Here is a 12,207-nt window from a genome sequence, read left to right as displayed (position 1 = left end):
GCGGCTCCATATTATGGTCCACCGCCGCCTGTCATCCAGGATCTTGTTCCACGGTGGGGGGAGAAAGATCCCGTGGACAATCGTATATGGGTACGACCGACCATCGATGGCAGCAAGTAAGTACAAAAATTGTTAATGGTTGTTATGTTAATTTTTCAATAAACTTTCATGTAAATGTTGATAATAATTTAGATGCATTGGTCAATATAATCACATTACAATGTATTTCAGCTTTGAACCATGTGATGTAGTGCACAAAATGTGGAAAATAATCAAGCGCAACTTTGACGGTCCATACCCTACATATAAGGCAGTTCCAACCAATGTCAAGGAGAACTGGTTGAACACATTGATGGTAATGGTTTCCCTTTAAATCTGACCATATTACCATATTAATAGTTATGTATGATTCAAGGTTTTCAAGTTAATGTTGATATTTTTACTAACTTGTCTTTCTTGTCGTGTTTCATCATTGTAGGAAAAATATAAATGCTTGCCGGATGACTAATATCTTTTTGATAAAGCATACAAGCTCAAAGCCACTGACATAATCAAAAATCACTTGAATTTGATAAGAAAAGGAAAGGGCGATATGTCTTGGATGAGACAAGATGTTCTTGATGGTTTGAAGGTTCACTGGTCTAATGAAAAATGGAAGAAAATGTCTGAAGCAAATACGAGGAACAGATCCAAATTTGATGGACCTTCACATTCTGGAGGTTCACTTCCATTTACTGAGCATGCAAGGCGGTTGGTAAGAATACTAATAATTGCATATGCATATAGATTAAATAAATGGTAAGCCTTTTTTTATACTCACCGTATTATGTTCTTATTGTTTTATGAATTGATATCACGCAGTTGGCAGATGGGGTCACAGATCTGTCCGCCGTGGATTGGACTATATTCAAGCATACACACACATCTAAAGATGATCGTGACAGGTGGTGCAATGACAAGGCAAAGGCAAAAGCTGTGAGTAATATTTATTTTTACACCAAATGTTTACTTTAGAAACCTGATTAGTTTCAGTGTACATGACTTTAACACATCAATACTTTCTATGTAAATTTTAGGATGACTTTACGAGACTTAAGGAAGAGAGAGACAGTCAAGTCACTCCAGGAGTGGATGCTAGCAGTGTTGCCTCAGATAATGATTTAATCTTGCAGGCAGCTGGTGGGGTTAACAGTAAAGGACGGGTATACGGTTTAGGTACACGAGGAGGAGTATATAAGCAATCTCGACTCTCCAATAGGCTACCATTTGGAGTGTCACAGCAAGAGAATGACAGGATGTGCACATTGATTCTACAATTGCAGGGTACAGTTGCACAGCAAGAGGAGAAGGCTACACAGCAGCAGAAAAAGGTTGATAAACAGGATAGTGTAATGCTTATGATGCAGAGGCGAATGGACACCATGGAGAAGCTTTTGCGAAGGGTTCCTGTGGAATTATTAGATACTGAGGATGACGATGAGACTCAGCCCCCGTCTCAGGACCTAGGTGATGACCACGATCATGCAGGTCATCCACCAGCATGACTTTTGTATCTTTGTTGGATGTATATGACAAGGACTATTGTCCATAGACTATTTTGATTAGTATATGACAGGGACTTTTGTATATGTATGTCTCTGTTTGATTAGTATATGTCTTGGACATTTATACATATAGGACTCTTTTGATTTGTATATGACAGGGGACTTTTGTATATGTATGTCCCTTTTGATTAGCATATGTCTTGGACATTTTTAGATATAGTACTCTTTTGATTCGTATATGATAGGGACTTTTGTATATGTATGTCCCTATTGATTAGTATATGTCTTGGACATTTATATATATAGGACTCTTTTGATTTGTATATGACAGGAGACTTTTGTATATGTATGTCCATTTTGATTAGCATATGTCTTGGATATTTTTAGATACTCTTTTGATTAGTATATGATAGGGACTTTTGTATATGTATGTCCCTATTGATTAGTATATGTCTTGGACATTTATGTATATAAGTCTGTTTTGATTAGTATATGATAGGGATTTTTGTACACATAATTATATTAAAATCATATAATTGTGGTATGTTACTTTAATTATATTTGTTTATCATGTGTGAAACATAAATTGATATTAATTTTGTAGAGAAAAAAATATTCTATGGAATTTTATGAATTTTTTGTCAAAAATTTTCGACGAAATTCGTTTTCCGTCGAAATTATTAAAAGATTTTTCGACGAAATTTCATTCATTTTCCGTCGAAAATTTTCGACGGAATTTGTTTTCCGTCGAAAATCATTAAAAGATTTTTCGACGGAATTTCATTCAATTTTCGTCGAAAAATTTCGACAGAATTTATTTCCGTCGAAAATCATTAAAAGATTTTTCGACGGAATTTCTTTTATTTTCCGTCGAAAAATTTCGACAGAATTTATTTTCCGTCAAAATTTTCCACAGAAATTATTCTGTCGAAAAAATTCGACAGAAATTCGACGGAAATAATTTCCGTCGAATTTTTTCGACGGAATTAGAGATTCCGTCGAAAAATTTGTTACCTACGAAGACTTATTCGACGGCTTTTTTTCCGTCGAAAATGTCATTTTTGACGGAATTTTTATCATTTTCGACGGAATTTTTCCGTCGAAAAAATGCATTTTCTAGTAGTGCCTTCCCCTCCAAACTCCCAAACAAAGCCTCAGGAGCACTTTTAAGTTGGTGGGACGGAGGAGAAAGAAAGAGAGGAGAGGCTGAGGAGAGAGAAGAGAAAAAAAATTGATCCAAGTGTCATACTCTTAATGGAGGGATTACCAAAGTACCGGACCATGTTAAATTTTTCTGCAGTAGGCAATGCTTTTGTTTGTCTTGTAATAACTGCACAATGTGATTATGATGTAATAATCATTTACCGTTTGTAATGAATGTATGAATATATTCAGTTTAGCTGTGTGTGTTTTTTATCTTAGTGTAAATATTACCGCAAAGCGAGGTGATAAACATATTGTGTCAAATATGCTCTTTATTAGGGATATAATTTATTTAATATGGAAGTCTATCATTATAGTGATAAAAAAATAAAAACAAAATAGCATAGAACTCAAAAATCAACTGCAGCCCCAGCTTATGATTCAATGCAAAAGCAAAAAATCCCAATTTAATGTGATTTTATGATATATTAATATAAAAAATTGTTGCAATAAATATCTTTTTTGGAAAAGTGATGAACCTTATATACTTGCTCTAATTTTTTTTATTAAGGTGCATGCTTCCGCGTGAATTGTGTCAGTGCAAAATCTTGTGTAGGAATGCTATTGTTAATTTTGAATTCATGATTGATGAGGTGTTTCTGTGAGAAAATTTCAAAATAGGATTATATGATATTAGAACACCAAAAGATTCAGGCTTACTTGATTCTTGATTTCTTGAAGCTTCTTGCTTCCTCTAACGCTCCTGCAATGGAAAGACTAGGATCTTCCTCTGCATTTCACACCACTCCCTAATCACAACCGTCGATGGGGCGAGTTGTGGAGTAACGGTTTTCTAACACGTTGTGAATGCAGAGGGGACCTAGCCAAACTTATTAACCCTAGTCCCCTTCCCATCATGGGCCTATGGGTTAGACCTACATTGTTACCCACACTAATCAATTTACAGATATCCAAGCCCAAACTAAAGGATCACTAATTAAATGGGCTTTATACTGCACCCCTTTATGGATCATGACTTAGCCCGTTTTTATTAAAACAAGAAAAACCTACAATTGATTGAAGCCCACAATTATTATAAAAATTTCTTACATTCTCCCACATGGGCAAAATCAATTGTAAAATTTTAATTTAAAAAAGAAAAAGAAAATAAGTTATTTAAAAACGACTCTCGGGCTAAGGACTAATTCTTATAATGTGGCCACATTTTAAGAAAATACATGATCCAAGGTGCGATATCTGAATATGACTCCATCCAACTAAAATCAAATAACATTGAATCAGGCGATGATTATACCCTTACCGATATAAGACCTTCCATGATCACAAATGTTACTTGACTCCGTCGACTAGTCATTAGTGTGGAGTGTAGCAAGAAAATAGCATGCCAATGTGATCCAACAACAGCCAAATTGCTATTTTCTCTGTCAGTCCTCAAATTTCTCTCAAATGCCTTAAAGCCAGAGAAATTCCATGGTTTATCAAAAACCATCATATAATCAAATATGATGTCGACTACGAGCCCTGTAGTCCTAACAACATCATTATGTCTCAAACTCCCATATAGTGTCAACCACAGACATGATGGTTCCAACGACACTGAGTTCCAAAATTATGCCTCAAACTCCAATATAGTGTCAACCACAGGCATGGTGGTCCCAACGACATTGAGTTCCAAAATTATGCCTCAAACTCCAATATAGTGTCAACCACGGGCATGGTGGTCCCAACGACACTGATTTCCAAAATCATGCCTCAAACTCCAATATAGTGTCAACCACAGGCATGGTGGTCCCAACGACACTGAGTTCCAAAATATCTCACAATTGATAAACATAAATACATGTACTCAATATATACAATAATAAAACTCAAAGCATTATCAATTGCTCCAAAATAATTTATCTGTCAACCAAACATCAATTAAATCCAAAATGAATGGCTCAACATCGTAAAATAATAAATGATTCAAACTCCCACTAATCAACTAAATCAAAGGAATTCACAATGCCCATATTCTTCACATGTATTTATCATGGGCCTAAATTCTTTGGTTAGAGAGTCAGTCAATATTCTCAACAATATACAATACAAGAAAAGGAAATTTTCTCTCACTGACCTTATGGTAAATAAACTAACAGAAATTATTTTCTTCATAGCTCAAGAAATTCACTATCTCATCAGATCACCATTAATGTAAAATAAAATCCATGTTGATTTAAAAAGGATATAGAATTCAAAATCCTTCTCAAAGAGGTCTTATAGAAAATTCATTTCAAAATAAACTCATATCCTGACATTAAAAACTAAGCAATTATCTCCCACTAAATCGACAATAACTTCAAGATCACACAAAATTAATCATATCTCTCCCACTAAAAAACACGTCAAGTATGTTCTCTACATTAATTATGGGCTAACACACAATGCCCTATCAAGATCAAAATTCATAAAAAAATAAAATAAAAATCTAGATCTCATCTCCATCAATCACAATTCAATGCAATCAACAATTCTATTATGGCATTGTTATCGTTCATATCAAAAGTATATTTATTACATAAATGCAATTATATTGATTATGAACAATGAAATAACTTTAACGAAATAATTAGCATATTATAAACACTCCTTTGGGCAGATAATTGCAAACAATAATTTTTATTAACAAAGAATCCTGACGATTCACAAATAACTTTCTCAACAATCATACCTAAATAATATGAAAAATCTTATAGCATATGTTTCCCAAATTCATATTGCATTTACTAAACTGCAATTTGTGTTGCAAATTTCAATCTCCAATATCAACAATTATATATCTTAGCTCACTAATCCAACTTAATTGACAAAGCACATAAAATCTACGCTAAAATTGGGAGAGTAAATACTAACATTATAATCATGATATTATGTAACAACTTTCATTAATTAAAATTTTGAAAAGGGAAACATAAATATTTATTACAAAATTAAACATGAATAAGAGCTCACAAAATTAAATATGAATGAGAGAAAATAATTCCAAATAAATATTTATGTATATAAAAATTAAAATATATATCTCAAGATATTGATTTCAAAATGAATCAAACATAAAGTTCATTGTTAAGGCAAAACAGGAATGCATCAGAGTAAATTACAGGGCAATATACACATTCAATTAAATCAAGATATTATAATGAGGCCAATATAATAGTACATTTCCCTTTGGGCATAATGCACTAACCAAGGTTGTCACCAAGGTCAGAACCTCGGATGAGTTAATCAATGAGCACAACACTGGGTTTGAAAATCTATCCCCTTTAGGCAGATAGATTCCTAGACCAATGAGCCTCTAATAACTTCATCTACAGTCTCAAGAAGAAGTTGCTCAGGATGAGTTAATCATTGAGCACAACAGGTTGTCATAACAAGGCCAACATAATAGTACATTCCCCTTTGGGCAGAATGCACAAACCAAGGTACAAACCAAGGTCAGAACCTCAGATGAGTTAATCAATGCGCACAACATTGGATTCGAAAATCCATCCCCTTTGGGCAGATAGATCTCTAGCCCAATGAGCCTCCAATAACTTCATCTACAACCTCATAGAAAATTTTCTCAATGAGCATACATTGGCTTCAGAGATGTGTCCCCTTTGGGCAGACATATCACCTAGACCAATGCACCTTCATTAACATCATCCCAAATAAGTTCACAGTTATAGCACACAATTATCCCCTTTGGGCAAGTAATTACATGAAATAACCAAAATCATTTCTCAAATTTTACAAAGAAATTTTCACAAACCAATATAAACAATCTCACTTTGATGGTAATTACTTATAGTAATTCATGAGAACTTTTGCACAGAAATCAATTTTATCTTCCCCAAAATCATGATATAATCTATAAGAAGGTGAAACACGCCTACCGATCATGAATTCAAACAATAGCATTCTCATACAAGTTTCGCACTTAATCAATTCAAACAGAAGCATGCACTTTAATAAGATAAAAATATCAGAGAAAGCATTAGAAGCTCAGAGTAATCAACACTCCATCATAACCACATCCAAATCACATCATCTTCTATCCCAAATACAATGAATCAATTTTCCAATTTTTTTTTTTTATAAATACTACAATTTGTTCGCGAGCATATTAAATACGGACTAACACTCTCCAAAATCAATGTTGTGTGCATAAATATGGTATATTACTTTCCTAAGCCACCTACTACACACTGACATTGGTACAATTAACTATGTATCATTGAAAAATACTGAATTTTTCATAATAAAAATAATAACACAATTACTGATGGCAAATTAGTAAAATTGCTATTCCATAAAGGAAGTATTCCTTTCCAATTCCATTCTAGAATTCTCGCTGCAGATGCTGATTTTTTTTTTTTAATTGCATTGTGCATCAATTTTAGGCCCAATTTCTTCTCAAAATCAAAGCTCAATAAAACCAAGCCAATAAAAATAATAACACAATTACTGATGGCAAATTAGTAAAATTGCTATTCCATAAAGGAAGTATTCCTTTCCAATTCCATTCTAGAATTCTCGCTGCAGATGCTGATTTTTTTATTTTTTTTTAATTGCATTGTGCATCAATTTTAGGCCCAATTTCTTCTCAAAATCAAAGCTCAATAAAACCAAGCCAAAACTCATTCAATCCTTTATGGTTTCATTACTTTTAAAAGAGGATTTAAACCAAAATTCCTAACGGGTTACTATACTTCCATCAATGGCAACATGAAAAATAAAAACATGTTCCATGATTAAAATGGTAAAATTTCATTCACAAAATTCAAATAATTTTGAAGACCCTAGGTTTAAAAGTAAAATTTAATAAAAAGAAAACTCTTTTCACGGACATGCATTCACCATCTCTATTCATGGAGATCAATAGAAACAAAAATAAGTTTCACAATTGTTGAAGACCTGATCGTCATTCAATTCACAATTTCCTTATGGTTATTTTAAAAAAAAAAATACAATAATGATATAACAAAGACATTATCTTTGTTATATATTTGATTCAAATATCATGCTTTTCTTTCTATACAGGTACGCGCACAGGTTATGAATCGAAACCTCAAAACTCGTTTTCAAAAAATTCTAAAATAATTGGCTTTGATTTCTTAAAAATATATAATAATTAAGAAAAAGCAAAGAATTCAATTTCTTAATCTTAATCATATTCAATTTGGGTCCTAAATCATATAATATAGGCTCTGATACCAAATGTGACAAAATTTCAAAATAGGATTATATGATATTAGAACACCAAAAGATTCAGGCTTACTTGATTCTTGATTTCTTGAAGCTTCTTGTTTCCTCTAACGCTTCTGCAATGGAAAGACTAGGATCTTCCTCTGCATTTCACACCACTCCCTGATCACAACCGTCGATGGGGCGAGTTGTGGAGTAACGATTTTCTAACACGTTGTGAATGCAGAGGGGACCTAGCCAAACTTATTAACCCTAGTCCCCTTCCCATCATGGGCCTATGAGTTAAGCCTACACTGTTACCCACACTAATCAATTTACATATATCCAAGCCCAAACAAAAGGATCACTAATTAAATGAGCTTTATACTGCACCCCTTTATGGATCATGACTTAGCCCGTTTTTATTAAAACAAGAAAAAACTACAATTGATTGAAGCCCACAATTATTATAAAAATTTCTTACAATTTCACCTTCTTATTGATTATATCATGATTTTAGACGAGAGAAAATTGATTCGTGTGCAAGAGTTCTCATGAATTACTATGGATAATGATCATGAAAGTGAGATTGCTTATATTGGTTTTTAAAAATTCCTTTGTAAAATTTGAGGAATGATTTTGATTATTTCATGTAATTTCCTACCCAAATAAATAATTGTGTGTACAAATAATGATGTGATTATGATGCTTTTGTTTGTCTTGTAATAACGTAATAACTTAACAATGTGATTATGATGTAATAATGATTTACCGTTTGTAATGAATGTATGTATATATTCAGTTTAGCTGTGTGTTTTTTTATCTTAGTATAAATATTCCCGTGAAGCGAGGTGTTACACAGATTGTGTCAAATATGCTCTTTATTAGGGATTTAATTTATTTAATATGAAAGTCTATCATGATAGTGATAAAAAAAATAGCATGGAACTCAAAAATAAACAGCATCCCAGCTTATGATGCATCCCAATCGTGTTGCTATATGAAATTGGTTTCCACGATGTCAGATTTTGCTATAGATATTTTGAATCAAGTAATGAAAAAGAAGAAAGGAGGTTGACAAAGACATCCTTGAAAGTTCCGATCAAGTTTATATTAAAAAAAATATGAAAAATCAAAATTCCTTAATCTTTATTCTTTTAATAAAAGAGGAGTAAATATCATTTTCGGTTCTTAGCAAATTTTATGATATTCGCTTTAGTCCCTAGCAAATAAAAAAGCTATTCGTGGTCCCTAACAAATTCAAAGTGAATCCATTTTAGTCCTTTTGAGGGACTAATATGCATTGTTATTTAAACCGGACCGATCCGGCCAGATCGACCCGGGAACCAGTAAATCGGTCATATAATCGGTCCGGTTAAAGTAACGGACCGATCATGCATCAGAATCAATGTGACCTGGTCCGACCCGGCCAGTTTTCATGAAAATCAGTGACCCGGTCGGTTAACCGGTGACCCGGCCCGGTTCCAAAAAAAATTTAAATTATTTATTTTTTCAAAAAAAAATCATAATAGACATATTTGAATTTTTTTTCTTATTGACTTACATAAGTTATGTATTGACAACACTAATATTATTTCAATTATGCACTATCCAGAAAATTTTGATTTGATTTATAGTTAGAGATGTCGTTTTCTGAACCTAAAGCTCTGTATCACGATCATTATATTTTTGTTTGATCCTTTATTGGAAATAATATGTGATTTATTATTTTTTATATTCAAATATTTAAAAAAATTATCATTTTTTTTAGATATTTGAGTATGTTTATAATTTTTTAATATAAATCATAAAATTATATATAATTACCGGATCATGCGGTTGAACCAGTGACCCATTGATTGAACCAGTGACCCACTGATTGAACCAGTGACCCAGTACCTCAACCGGGTCAATGACCGGGCCGGTTTTAATAACATTGCCAATATGGGTCTTTTTAAAATTTGTGAGGTACCACGATTTCAACTAAATGGGTCCATTTTGAATATTTTAGAGACCACGAATCGTTTTTTTATTTGCTAGGGACTAAAGCAGGTAACGTAAAATTTGCTGAGGACCAAAAAAGATATTTACTTATAAAAGAATACACACATAAACATTATTTTAACCATCGAAACAGTTGGAAGTTCTTTGGTATAGTGAATTTTTTATATCTTTTTAGTACAAAAAAGGATGGATTAAGCCACAACAGTGGTTAACCGTGCAAGGTTTTGAATAGGGGTGTAAATAAGTTAGGTTAAACTGAGCTTTAGCTTAAATAGCTTAAGCCTGTGTAAAACATATTAGATCTAGTCTGGCATGTTAGTCTTATATAGGCCCAAATTATAAGTCTGGTCTGACCTATATTTAAAAAATAAAACATTGGCATATGTCTGTTACTCTGTTTAAACTTATTAAATATTCAATATTTAAAAAATTAATTAAAATAATATTATTTTATTATTCAAAATTATTAAAATAATAATTTTATTTATTTTTTTAAAAATAAATAATATGAAATAGTCTGGCCTGTACGCTTATAGGTCCGACATATAAAGGAAAGTCTGTGACCTGTTTTTTAAATAGACTTTTTTAAAAGTCTAGGTTTGCTCTATTTAACCATAATTAATAAGCTGGCCTAATATAGATTAGGTCGTAAGTTCCTGTAGGCTGGCTTAACCTATTTGCATTCCTATTTTTGTGTTATTTTGACTACGGTAATCGAATGATTCAAACTATACATCTTTAAATAATAACAATATTAATAATAACAAATAATTAATTATATTTTAAAATTACAATTATAGTTTTAGACCAAAAATATAAAATGCCGCAATTAATTCTTTTAAAAAAAAGGAAAATAAGCTGAGCTATGACAGTTTACTAATCGCATGGCTTCAAGGGGGTCTTTGGTTAGGAGAAAAAAAATTTATTCGCTAATTACTATTTCCGAAAATATAATGAAAAAGTGAGTTTTCCAAGAATGTTACTGTTGTTTGATATGTCAAAATATTATCGAGAATGTTTAGTTAATTTTTCTAGTGATATATTTGATTAATGGTAAGATATTGATGAAAATATGAGATTATTTTATAAAAATAACCCTACCGGTTTATTAGACACCCAACTATCATCCTCCAACATTCCAGTCACCATTTTCTTCCCCACCGACATCCACCTCCCTCAGTTGCCTTCCATGTTTGTTGTTGTTTCCTGGATGTACTTTTTCACTTCTTATCCTCAAAGTCTTCCTTTTTTTGTGAGCCAAACCACTAGGTTTTGAGCAGCTACACGAACGACGGAGCTATGAAATTTTTTTCGGAAAGTGAAGCCAAATAGCCTGGAACCTAGTTGTCTTTCTCATATCCAATTTCAGAAGGATATGACACGAAGCAATAGTCAAGTTATTTTGTCATTTGCTTAGCGGTTACTTTTCAATATATTCGGGAAATTCAAAATACCACCATTTTTGTGCTATTTTTTTGATTGGATTTTGGATCTTTCAGGGGAGCATTTGATTGAAGAAAAAAAAAATTTACCAGAAAAATGTAATTACTAGAGATATGGTGGAAAATGAAATTGGTAGAAAAATTAAAAAAATGTTATTTAGTTGGCCAAAATTTTACCGAAGAAATTGGGTAGAATTTTATAAGTCTATGTTTGGTTGAAGGTAAAATATAGGTAAAAAAATATGATTGAATTACCACAACAACCCTTGACTAAAATAAAATGGGAAAATATGGTTTTAGTTTGCTGTAGTTTTTCCAAACATCACGGACATTTTTGTAAGAACCCGCACCGTTAATTTAGAAATTTAATAATTAATTATGAGATTAATGAGATAATTTCATAATTGACCCTAAATAATTATGAAAAGGCTTAAAAAATTATGGTAAGTGATTAATAATGTGGAAAGTCGCTTTTTGACGAAAAGTGCAAATATCGGTTTTGCCTCACAGTATAAATGTGTACCGATGAAGTATCCCGAAAAATTATAATAAGTATGGGAATATTTCTAGAATCATATTTAGGACTGGAGTACAAAGTTTGAAGTCAAAATAACGAGAACTGATGTCAAAACTGATACCGGCTACGTAAAAGCGCCTACCGGCAAAGTGCTGCGAAAAATAAAATAAAAATATGATAAATCATAGAAAAATGGCTAGGTTCAGAATTTAAAGTTTGGGATTAAAATGATAAGCGTAACTATTAATGCTAATATTGTGCGATTACACTTATGTGGGCTATAAATACTAATTGGGCTCTAAACCCTAGGCCATATTGTGCCTCCTATGTG

Source organism: Gastrolobium bilobum, unplaced genomic scaffold, assembly GCF_033153095.1.
Source record: "Gastrolobium bilobum isolate Gb01-03AN ecotype WA unplaced genomic scaffold, APGP_CSIRO_Gbil_v1 utg8799, whole genome shotgun sequence".
Classification (NCBI taxonomy): domain Eukaryota; kingdom Viridiplantae; phylum Streptophyta; class Magnoliopsida; order Fabales; family Fabaceae; genus Gastrolobium; species Gastrolobium bilobum.
The sequence above is the reverse complement of the archived record's forward strand: the minus strand, read 5'-3'. Positions refer to the sequence as shown.